Source organism: Lygodium microphyllum, chromosome 6 (assembly GCF_053477565.2).
Source record: "Lygodium microphyllum isolate KBCC chromosome 6, Lygodium_microphyllum_v1.1.10, whole genome shotgun sequence".
Taxonomy (NCBI): Eukaryota; Viridiplantae; Streptophyta; class Polypodiopsida; order Schizaeales; family Lygodiaceae; genus Lygodium; species Lygodium microphyllum.
The window spans coordinates 85,057,402-85,070,660 of NC_141140.1; the positions used below are offsets into that span (position 1 = coordinate 85,057,402).

General features: G+C 43.4%; 1 protein-coding gene across 10 annotated transcripts in view; it reads left to right on the forward strand.

Moving 5' to 3' along the window:
• Window positions 1-13,259, forward strand: part of LOC148034759 (Protein kinase superfamily protein) — a 148,810-nt gene that overhangs the window by 82,923 nt on the left and 52,628 nt on the right. The gene's annotated exons all lie outside the window — the stretch shown is intronic.

Here is a 13,259-nt window from a genome sequence, read left to right on the forward strand (position 1 = left end):
AGGAGATTAAGGGTAAAGTCTCTTGTTGCTATTTGGTGAAGTTTTAGAATTATGCATCTCTTGGTGCCAAATGTGTTGGGTATTTTACTCACGCCTTACTTACGCCTACGCTCATATGGGAGTGTCGGTGATCAGTAGGACATTGGGGCACTTTTTACTCTCGGTAGGAGAGGTTTTTTCCCCCAAACTTATGGTCTTATTATCGTATGTACTTATGTGCTTATGTTACACACATTTAGGCACTTAGTGTGTGTCGGGTGTGAACACCCCCCTGCAACCCTAAAGTTTAAGGGTTGTACTTTGTACTTTCAGATTACACTCATTCAGTCTATTCTCTTGGGTGTCGTGCTTCAACTCTGTCTCTCTCACTCTCACACTGTCTACTGAATCTGGCTGTATCTCGATCCTCTGCTCTCACATTTGGTATAGAGCGGTCCTCAGTCAGCAGCCAGGAGTCCCCGCCAGTCTTGCCTCCGAGTCGCCAGCTCAAGACCTGCCCAGTTCTACCCTGCGCGTAGCTCACAATCAACGCGCAACACTACCCTGTCCCAGCGCGCCACCAGCAGGAGCCGTCAACATCCCAGACGCGTCGCGTTAGCTGCAGGTGCTGACGTTTGTCAGCGCAGTCAGTTCGCCTGAAGTCATCCACGTCAGACGTCAGCGTCGTCACATTTCGTCGTCACCTGTCGACCACGTCAGCAGCTGCCCGTCAAACCTCGCCCAGCCCGCCAGTCAGACCTCGCCCAGCCCGCCAGTCCGCCTGCAGTCGCCCTTCAGACCTCGCCCATCAGCAGTCGCCCGTCAGCAGTCGCCTGTCAGACGACCTGCCACGCAACCAACCTGTCCGCTTTTTGACACCCGCCTGCAGCTCGCAACAGTTCTCACGTCAGGTCCACGTCAGTACTCTGCCACACGCCCAGGTAAAATTTTCAAAAATTTTATTATTTCAGCCCAGAATAAAATTCTGGAAGCGGAGGTTCACCCGGGGTTGGCACAAAACTACTGGAGAAATAAATTTCATGCAAATTTCTGGACTGAATCGTCAGAAATTTTGGGGCTTTTGTGTATTTGGAGGACAGATGCATTTAAACTGCTGATACAGTCACAGAACGACTGTTTTTGACAGAAATTTTGGCAAAAATTTTGGGGATTTATTCATAACAGTGTTGCATTGCACTGTTTGCACCTTGGGAAACGTGCAGTAAAAGACAGTTTTCTGGCAGAGTACACCCTTGCACATTAATTGCAGAAACGTATTTGCTGCAATTTCTGGAAATTTGCAGATTTCCAGTTCGTACTGCTTTGACATTGCTCATTTTGTCTTTGGAAATTTGTCATCATGGCAAATCAGGGAGGTGATGTTTTTACGTATGTATCCAAGGAGGACAGACTGGACGGAAACAACTATTCCCTTTGGTCATTTATGATGAAAAATGTATTAGTGGCCAAGAATTTATGGGATTATGTCAGTGGAGAGGAAACTCGGCCGGGAGTTGTAGCTCCCGCTACTCCTCCTCCCCATGGCGCACGTGGACAACGGGGACCTCAGCCCGCTCCACCTCAGCCACTTCCTCCAAGAACTGCAGCTCAAAAAGCTTGGGATACCCATGATGCACAGGCCTTGTCGCTAATTGCTCTGGCAGTTCAACGGTCCATCATACCTCATATCCGTTCGGCATCTTCTTCACGAGATGCATGGTTGACTTTGGAGCATATGTTTGCAGGAAAAAATGAGACACGGATCTCTTTCTTGAAGAAAGAGTTGGAAACTCTGAAGATGCATGAAGGTGATTCTATGCAGGATCACTTAAACAAGATTCAGGACTTGAGGGAGCAGCTCATGAATGTAGATGAGTATTTTTCGGATGCACAGTTGATATCCACCACCTTGAATTCCCTACCTCCTTCGTACTTGTCTTTTCATACTGCATTGAACCTCACCATGAGGATTGCTGAGCACCCACTCACTTTTATTCAGCTGGTTAGCTTGCTTCTAGAGGAGGAGCAAACACGGAAAAACAGTGGTGTGGATGCTATAGTCTCTGAGTAGGCTTTTGTGGCAAGACAGAAAGGCAAGAACAGCAAGGTGAAAAATGCTCCACAAAGTTTTGGCACTTCGGGCACATCGCAGAATCAGTCACAAGGGGGGACGCAAGCAAAGAAAGGAAAATGTCATTATTGTAAGAAGTCCGACTACTATATCACTGAGTGCAGAAAGCGCATTGCCAAAGAGAAGAAAAAGGAGTCAAGAATGTCTGTTTCTTCTACTCCTTCCACTGCTAGTGAGTCTGCGTCCTTTGTTGTGGACAGGGACTATTGTTTTTACACTTGCAGTTATGATATCTCTTGGGCCGATAGAGCACTTAGCTCTACAGAGGATGCTGACACTTGGTTCTTTGACAGTGGTGCTTCTAGACATATCACATCTCGCAGAGATTTGTTTGCTTCAGTTAGTGCACCTCCCGTTGGGAAATCGGTACATTGTGCCAATAATGCATCATACCCTGTTCGTGGTATTGGGGAGATTCAGCTCACAGCCATTGATGGCTCCATTCTCCGCCTGCAGAATGCTTTGTTTGTGCCTGGAATAAAGAAGAATTTGCTTTCTATTTCTTCTTTGGCACGTTGTGGTATGCAGGTCACTTTTGATGATGACGTTGCCTGGTTCGAGAAAAAGAATGCATGATATTGGTCTTGACAGGATCTTTGTGTCATGGTTTATATGAGTTGGATGCTCTTTCAGTAGATCAGTCAGCATACTTGACATCCACTCTTACTCCTGCTATGATACATGCGGAGTTATGGCATGCTCGTTTAGGGCATGTAAACTTTGGCAGCTTGATGCTTTTACAGCGTACTCAGATGCTGGATGGCTTACCTCTCTTGGAGAGACCTCCTGAGCACTTATGCGAGGGATGCATTTTGGGGAAAATGCAACGTTTCTCATTTCCTCGCGATGTTGCTTTTAGGGCAACAACCAGATTGGAGTTGGTGCATTCAGATGTTTGTGGGCCTATGCAGACCATGTCATTGGGTGGTTGTTATTATTTTGTGACATTCATTGATGACTTCACACGTTTCTGCTGGGTCTATTGTTTGAAAAAGAAGTCAGAAGTGTATGATGCATTTTTGGCTTTCAGTGCACTTGTTGAAAACCAATCTGGATGCCACATTAAGACTCTCCGTTCGGACTGAGGGGGGGAATACATGTCCTCTATGCTGAATTCTTTTTTGCATCAGAAGGGCATAGTACATCAGTATACTACAGCTTATACTCCACAGCAGAATGGGGTAGCAGAGAGGAAAAATCGGTCACTCATGGAGATGGCCAGATGTATGCTGAAGGCAAAGAGCTTGCCTCATAGTTTTTGGATGGAAGTAGTCATGTGTGCTTGCCATATTTTGAACAGATGCCCTACCAAAGCCTTGAAGACCATCACACCATTTGAGGCTTGGAACAACCGTAAACCTTCTGTTGGTCACTTTCGTACCTTTGGGTGTCTTGCCTATGCCCATATTCCATAGGTACTTAGAAGAAAATTGGACAACAAGGCTGTTAAGTGCATTTTTATGGGATATAGCAATGAGAGCAAAGGCTATAGACTCTATGATCCCGTTACTAAGAAGGTTTTTGTCAGCCGGGATGTTGTTTTTGATGAAAAATCAGAATTATCCTTGGCTGGTTTGGACACATATCAGGATTCCCGTGATGTTTTTGAAGGGCTGCTGCCCATTACTTTTGGTGATTCAGCTGGAGGTTCACAAAATGAACCTAATGTTCAGCCAGCTGCTCCTATGGATAGTGCAGAAATTCAGCCATTGGCTGATCGGAATATTCAGCATCATGCTGAAACAGAAATTCAGCAAGAGCTTGCACACAGCCAGGATGCTAGATAGCTACCTAGATGGTATTTACAGACTATGCAAGATAGTCCTTTGGATGCACCCATGGCTGGTCGTACTAGAAGGCAAACTCGTTTGCATGATTCAGCACATACTATGGAGTTTATGATGGCAGCAAGTACTTTTGTTAATGAAGAGCCTGAATGTTATGAGGATGCACAACACAGTGTGCATTGGAAGGCAGCCATGCAAGCTGAATTAGATTCTATTACTAAGAATCAAACTTGGGATTTGGTGTCCTTGCCATTTGGGAAGAAAGCCATTGGAACAAAATGGGTCTACAAATTGAAAAGAAAAGCGGATGGATCCATTGATAAATACAAGGCACGGCTGGTAGCTAAAGGCTACGCACAGAAAAAGGGCATTGATTATGAGGAGACAGTTGCTCCTACTTCCCGTATGACGACCATCACGTCTATGATTGCATTGGCTGCACATTATGGTTGGACAGTTCATCAGCTAGATATCAAGACTGCATTTTTGCATGGGGAACTTCAGGAGGAAGTTTATGTACAGCAGCCCATTGGTTTTGGAGTTGAAGGCTCAGAACATTTGGTATGCAAGCTCAAAAAGGCACTATATGGTTTAAAACAAGCTCCTAGAGCTTGGTATGAAAAGATAGATGCTTTCTTGCTTGGTCAGGGGTTTCTAAACAGTTCATCTGAGTCTACCCTTTACGTATGTAAAGAAGGGGGATCTATGCTGATTTTATGTCTTTATGTTGATGACCTTTTGCTCACTGGAACACATGCTGATCAGATTTCAGCATTCAAACAAAATTTGCAACAAACTTTTGACATGTCTGACTTGGGAGTTTTGCATTACTACTTGGGCATCCAGTTCATACATACTGCTCGAGGTATTGGGTTATCACAGTCACGGTATATTGGGCAGCTTCTTGAGAAATTTGGCTTACAGGATTGCAAGCCAGTTACTACTCCCATGGAACCTGGACTGAAACTGTCATTACATGATGACAGTGATTTGTTTGATATACATACATATGCTCCTGCAGTTGGATGCCTTATCTATCTATGCAATACTAGGCCGGACATACAGTTTGCAGTTTCAGCCTTGAGCAGGTATATGTATCAGCCACGTATGTCACATTGGCAAGCTGTCAAGCGTGTTTTCCGCTACTTGCAGGGTACTCGTTCTCTTGGGTTGCTTTATGCCAAGGGGGGACCACTGCATTTACATGCTTACAGTGATTCTGATTGGGCTGGTGATTATGATACACGTCACTCTACTAGTGGCAATTGTTTCTTTCTTGGCACTTCTTGCATTTCTTGGCTTAGCAAGAAACAATCCACTGTTGCCACATCGTCATGTGAAGCTGAATACAAGGCAGCTTTCACCACCACAGTTGAATGCGTATGGCTTAGATGCTTGCTAGCTGATTTGGATGTATCTGTTACTGAGCCTACTCCTTTGTTCACTGACAGTCAGAGTGCCATTGCAGTGGCACGGAACCCAGTGTTTCATGCTCGCACGAAACACATTGAGATTCACTATCACTTTGTCAGAGAGAGGCTACATGCAGGTGATATCAGCCTTGTCTATTGTCCTACCACCAGTAATGTGGCAGACATCTTCACCAAAGCTCTTCCTCGTGACAAATTTGAAGCATTTCGCGATGCTTTAAATTTGATATCCTTTGGTGGCGGATGATCCTTGTACTCTTGATCACTCTTCACTCCAGGGGGATTTGTTGGGTATTTTACTCACGCCTTACTTACGCCTACGCTCATATGGGAGTGTCGATGATCAGTAGGACACTGGGGCACTTTTTACTCTCGGTAGGAGAGGTTTTTTCCCCCAGACTTATGGTCTTATTATCGTATGTACTTATGTGCTTATGTTACACACATTTAGGCACTTAGTGTGTGTCGGGTATGAACACCCCCCTACAACCCTAAGGTTTAAGGGTTGTACTTTGTACTTTCAGATTACACTCATTCAGTCTATTCTCTTGGGTGTCGTGCTTCAACTCTGTCTCTCTCACTCTCACACTGTCTACTGAATCTGGCTGTATCTCGATCCTCTGCTCTCACAAAATGGATGGAGGAGGATGATTTCATAGAATCACCTCATTTGTTACAACTTTACCTTGATGCTTTTAGTTGGAGCCGATTTCAATTCGAGCTCAGTCAGGTTGAACAGAGCGTGGATTTGGAGCATTGCATGATGCTCAAGAGAGGGGTGGTGTTTCTACTTCCTTAGTACAGATATGCTCATGTATCTAGAGGTTGTTTGAAGGTCTTTCAGATTCCATACAGATACTTCTATGATCAGTCTATTAGACACTTGTATTTCTACAATGTTTGGTTATTTACTAGTATAATAAACATCATTTTAATAACTGTGGATTAGTATAGTTATGATTAGTTGTATACTAGTGTAGTAACTACTGTCTTTTTGGCAGTACACGGAGTAACAGCACTGTGCTTCGTTGCTTGGAAACATGTATAAATAATTGTACATTGACAATACATGTAGTAATGGTAGTATGCTTAATTGCTGAAAAACATATATTGGTCCTTTAGTATGTTGTGTTGGATCTTAATTGCGTGCTATTGGGGCCACTTGCAATGTGTCAAGAAAAAGGTACACCAACATAACGAGAAATGAACTTAATGATTTAATTAATTATTACAAAGTTTTTTAATTAAAAAAAACTTGAATTTTGGTATCCCTAGCTCTTGGCATGGTGACCGTTGCATCGGCAACAAAGGATTTGACATTGGGGCATGCGGTGGATAATTGTGCAAGCCATATGGTACATGGCATGGGCTAAAGGAACAAGGTGCAACGTGAAAGTTTCAGTAAATTGAAAGTTTATACCTTAGAATTGAGTTACATTGAAAGTTTTACCCAGTAAAGGCACTGAAGTTATTAAGCAAGCCTTGAGCTAAAGTTTCACCCAATGAGTACCTCACTTATGATTAATGACTAAGTCATTAATTAGTAAATAAAGACATAATATGATTAAGGAGCAGCTGATTATTCATTTAGAAAGCTTATCTTGGCTATTTGCAGCTTTGGAAGCAACTCAAGTTTAGAGATAGTCATTCTTCTCTTTCTTGCTACAGAAAATTGTAGATTTCAACCATGGAATGAGCTTATAGCATAGATGGAGTGTGGACAACTGTTAATTTTTCTCCTCTTGGCATGGGGATTTTATTGGGCAGCCCTTGTAACTCCATTTACAACAAGTTATGCTGCTATTTTTGAGCTAAATAATAGAAAAACAGGTTATGACAACATTGTGGGTTTGTCGTGAAGAAAGTGACACTCACATAGTTTCATCACGAGAAAGCCCCTCTATTTGTGAGAGGAAGAGTGTGAGTGTATAAGGGCTATGCAAGAGAGTTATCTCAGGAAATGCTCCATGAAATTGGATTCAAGCGTGCTGTCATTTTCAGGGTTTAGCAGGCTGAAGTGTTCATTCACAGTTTTGAACACTCTATAGCTGGTTGGAGACTAGCAATGAAGGTTTTAAGGCTATTGTGCACTTGTGGATCAGTTATGTCGTGAGAAATTGTTGAAATACAATCATTTGTAACCAATTTCAAGTATATTTAAGTAATCTAAAGAAATATTGAAAGGGGTGCTAAGCTTTGGGGCCAACAAGTGTGAATATGTGGTGGAGGAGCACTCTAGCTCTAGTTGTGTGCTGAGTTTTCTTGCTGTGGTTTATTGCTCTTTGAGCTTCCAAAGGCCGGTTTCAGATGGCCTCTCTGAGATCTTTATGGTCAATCCTTATAATTTAAGAAGAACCAATTGCATTGGTGCATGAGTAGATAGAATGGTGTCAGGTGTAATGTCAACAAGGCTTCCTCTGTCAAGTGCCTAGTGATTCTCGTAGAATTTGTCAATTTGGGAGAGTATCTTAGTTCTATTGCTCTCTAGCTCTAGTTGTGTGCTGAGTTTTCTTGCTGAATTTACTGAATTTACTGTTTGCTAAAATGTGGTTTATTGCTCTTTGAGCTTCCAAAGGCCGGTTTCAGATGGCCTCTTTGAGATCTTTATGGTCAATCCTTATAATTTAAGAAGAACCAATTGCATTGGTGCATGAGTAGATAGAATGGTGTTAGGTGTAATGTCAACAAGGCTTCCTCTATCAAGTGCCTAGTGATTCTCGTAGAATTTGTCAATTTGGGAGAGTATCTTAGTTCTATTGCTCTATCTGTCAATGAGAGTTGAAGAGATCTTGCTAATCTACCAACCTCTATCATAAACCAAGAGCCTTTGGCTCCTAATGGAAGATAAAATCATCTCAATTTGCTTGCTCTTGTCCTAAAATGATGTTGATGTATCTTGTAAAGAAACAATAGGGTTTGCAAGGAGGAACACTAAGTGTGTATGGTAAGCATTGCAACACAAAATGTAGAAACATAAAATACGAATTTCATAATGAATCATGTTGAATCATTGTTTGGTGTCTCTAGGTGTGGTAGTGAGGTGAGGAGATTGAGTCGATGACCTTGATCAAAGCTCCGAGTATGATGAGGGCTCTAAGCTCATCATCTTCAAAAATCCTTCTTGGAAAGGAACATGGGGGCCAACATTAGAACTTAAAGGCCCACTCATGATTGCCTAGTTATGATGAGTGGGACTTGAAATACCCATTGAAGCCATTACTTTGGGAAAGGTTAAGATGCTTGGCATAATCAATCAATAAGTTGCCAATTGCACATCTATGAGATGCTGTAGTTGCACATTTTTATTAGGTAATGGTATGTCCCATGCCTTGACACAGACAAAGTGCCCTATTTGAACCATCTCGGGCCTTTTATAGTACCTTCTTCTAAGCCTTTCATTGTGTATGCCGTGTCTTTCTTTATTAGAGCTTTCATAATGACCCATCACTCCAACTTTATTGACTTGCCCTCCTCTACATGTGCCCTTCTCAATGCTATTTGCATACCTTTTGAGGACAGAGGTGACTTCCTTAGCAAACTATGAGCTAGGTGCATGTCCTCCAGTAGAAAGTTGATGGTTGTGAACTTGTCTTTGATGTCTTGCACTTTCTTGATGAATGAGATGGGCTACTCCCCTTTATTAAGGGATATCTAATATAGCTGATGTTTCAAAGTGATGGCCCATTGGAAACTTTAGTTCTCAAATCGTTTCTACTATATCTAGAGTGGAGGCCTTAGCAAATTTCTCCACTATTTGGATGAATAGAAGATAGGATCTGTTGTGACTTAAATGGCCATGGCAAAAGCATGAACATCTCCCTTGTCCCAATGTGCTACCTTGGGCTAAGACAATTGCCTCCAGCCCCTTGTATGCACTGATGCTCACTTGCCATTGCTGAAGTTACCCTAGCTTTTCCTTATTTGTAATGCTAGTTCTTAGAACCTTTGGGAATGAGCTTTAAATATTGCCCCGTTGAGCAACTGAAGTTAAGGGTAGCATGAAAGATTAATGTTACATGCTTTAATGCCTAATTATTGCTCCTGAATTCAGTCCCAAAAAGCTTTATTTATGATTAAAAGACTTTTATTTGCACAGTAGGATATTGTGCACCAGGATTCCTGTAAAAGGGCATGTTGTAGGCATCCCTATTCTAATTCTTAGTCATTCCTCATTCTTACTGGCAATTCTCTCAGCCACTCTCCTTTGACAAGTGCTGCCCCTTCCGACATGTGCCTAGTGGATCCTATCACAACAATTCTGTTGCCACCCTATTTGGTGCATCCTGGAGCTGCTGTCATTTCAGATTGTTGCTGTCTAATAGACTAGTACCTACCTGTTATTGGTGACCTACTGCCCACCTGCATTCTGCATTAGGAGGCCCTTTCCAGCCAGCACATATTTGTGTATTTGCTGCTACATGCAGACAATTTCATTTTTGCTGCTGCTGCCTCTAGAGACCTTCCTGGAGACATTTCTAGCCAGCAGACACTTGTATTTGTGCTGCTACAGGTCCTGTAATCTGTGGACAATTTCACTTTTGCTGTCACTATCTAGCATTTGCATTTTAGTTGCAACAGGTCCTTCCATCAATAGACAATTTTGTTTTTGCTGCATGGCCCTTGTTCTTCTCGTCATCACCAACAGCTATGGACTGCACTTTGCTCCCTTCGCTGCTGTTCACCTTTATCTGGTGTCTCTTCAGATCTCTTGCTGCCTAGAGGACTGTGTTTGGCCCCCTCCACAGTGCAGTTTCCTTTATAGGTGCTGCTGCCTAATCAGCCAAGATAGTGTAGTCATCTTGGGTCACTTTGTCAATGGCAGACTCTATGACTCATGCTTGAGCCCTAGTCCTAGAAACATGGAGGCCAGGTGCCCTCATTGTATCATCGTTGTACATGAGCATCATTTCATTAATCCTTTGAGTTTATGGGTTAATTCACTATCAATGTTTGCTGCAGAGTCTCACACCTTTATTGCAAACCCTACTATTATTTACATGGTATTAGAGCAGTTGTAGAGTTTCCTTGTGCCGTCTTTACATATTGTTAGAGTAGAGGTGCTCTCGGACCTAAAGGTGTTCCTTATTTGTGAAGAATATAGGTTGTAGGGAAGCAACAAGGCCTTTGTCAACTCAGGTTCTTTCACTCCACTACAGCATCGAGTTGAATTGTGTCTCGCTCCCTCCCATCCTCCCTTTATAGTTTTTCCACATTGGTGGTATGGCTTCATCCCCACAGGAACGAGTACTGACCATTGGGTTCCATTGGATTATATATGTCTACCAATTGGCAATCCTTATGCTACCTCATTGTTGTGGACAAGAGAGATCATTCGACAATGGCTATTAGAATTCTATGCCCAAGGCAATAAGATGATCATGACACATGCACGGTGCTTTTGAGCAACACAAGGCCGTAAGACCTTATGAATCCATAAGCCCTCCCAAAGGCCATTGCAATGTACTACAGAGGTTTTTCCCATGTACTTTCAGGTTTAGTGGCTTTCACAACCCTCGGCTCTGCAGCCCACTCCATCAAGAGACAATGGCTGTGCGCTGGCTTCAACTTGGCAATCCACTTCATCAAGGGATAGAGGCTATTGTCCAGCCATGGCTTCATAGGAGCTGCAATTTCCACTCCCTCATATGACACCTTAGGTATAGGTTCTACCATGAGCATTGAGGAGAGTATTTTTGATTCCTCCCTTCTACGCCTCTACTATTGAGCATGAAAAGGCCGCTTTTGGTACCTACTTGTCAGAATATATTGGGGTGGTGAGGTTACAATTTGTACGATATGTTCAATATGGAACGTAGACAAACATTTTGAGAATAGTATACATTGTTTTGTATGTTCATTAAAAAATACGTTATACGTTGCTAAGAGGGAGAGGGAGTGTGGATGAAGGTGAGAGAGGGAGAGGTGAAGGAATAGGGAGGGGGAGAGGAAAAGGGGACGTAGATGAAAGTGAGAGAGGGAGAGGGATAGGGAGAGGAGAGGAAGGGGGGGTGTGGATGAAAGTAAGAGGGGGAAGGGGGAGAGGGAGAGTAGGTTAAAGTGGGAGAGAAGGAGGGAGAGGGAGAAGGAAAGTGAGTGTAGATGAAGCTTGAAATTGGAAGGTGGACAAACTGAAGAGAGGGAGATTGAAGAAGATGATGAGATCAATGAGATGAAAGGGAAGACCACTTTAAACAAACAAAAGCACAATAGTAAAAAGAATGGGGCTCAAAAGAGTGTGCTCTCATTGTCCTCTTCCTCACCTTGGAGGCTAGGAGAGACTTCCTAGCCCAACATTGAGCATTAAAAGGCATTGATGTGTTTTTGGGTGATGATCTCATAGTGACCCAACTAGCCCACATGAGGGGCTCTAGGGCAGGCTGGCCTTCTACAGAGAAGGAAGAGTGGTGATTATGGAGAGATGCACAAATGATGGTGTGGGATCTATGGGACCACCCTCAGAGTAGCAACATGGAATTGCAATGGAGCCTTAGGATTGGCTGTGGGAGCATTGAAGGAGACATTTAGAGGGAGAGACACAATATTCTACTCGGACACATCAGGGGCCACACACTACACTCTCATGAGTGACAAGCTATAGATGGAAGTCTACATATAGAAGGAGATGTGTATAGACCACATTAGCCAAGGTTTAGGAGGAGTGGTAGTGCTATATAGAGAGGAGCTTCAATAGATGATCTAGGTAGTCTCCAGGGATGAGCGGGTCAGGTACATGTGGGTGAGAGTGCAAGGTGAGGAATACACACTTTACATTGCCATGTGCTATTTCCCTCCATGACATCCAAATATGCCCCACCCAAGGGTTAATCACCATATGTAGCTTTGGATGAGGGTAGTATATTGTGCTTATCTATCCTTCAATATAGATCTCTAGTCTACTGAGGTACAGACCCAGCATGCAGCCCACTGATACACAAGGTACGTCATCTCTATAGAGAGAGAGGATATCTATGAGGTGGATATTCTTAGATTGTTGCAGGATGCAGACACTGATACTCCACTACAAGAGCTCACCCAACAGTTTAGTGAGGCTCGATACATAGCAGCAGGTGTTACCTTTCCAGACTCACTGCCTACACAGAGAACCTCTACTGGGATGATACCTTGGAACAGCTGGTATGATGACGAGTGCTGTGAGACTAGAGCTTGCCTATAGATAGAGGTAGCATTGGGATCCACTACTCATAGGCAGACATAGTTACTCATGAGATGCCTCATACAACGGAAGAAGAGAGAATTTCTAGCCCAGTTGGAGAGAGATGTATACCAGCTGTTCCTGAATCAGGATTCTAGAGAGACTTGGAGGCTTTTCAAAGAGCATTGCACATACCCATTACATGCCTCGGTACATGGGAGCAGTATGCAGCAAATCTCTACACAGTAGTATGTCAACCTCCTCTCCTTGACCACTACTAGAGCCTTGCCTAGAGACCACCACCTTCTTTACAGAGAGTAGGGTCCATGATGGTATTGACAGACTCAACAGAGGCTTGGCACAGGATAACAATGGACTAGTAGCTGAGCACCTGATTCATACGGTTGGCTCTTGAGCCCTCTCAATAGCTTGCCTGAGAGGGTGATATTTCGTGTTGTTATGCAGAGATGTCATCCTGGTTTGTTGAGTTTCATGGCGTTAGCATGGACAGGGTCCTCCCCTTTCAGTACTCCCTTGATGCACCATCTCTTACCTGGAGCGGCTCAGAGATTGGTAGGGTTATTAGGATGGATCTCACAGCCAGGCAACTTCACTCAGCCATCAGTGACTGGCGCCATTCTTGCGTTTTCTGATCATCCACAGCAGATGACACATTCAGGCATCATTGACTGCCTATTGGAGATCGTCATCATTATCATTCTGTCTTCTAGAGTTGGCATCCATCATCTGCAGCTGCCCCCATCATCAAGCTACAGTTG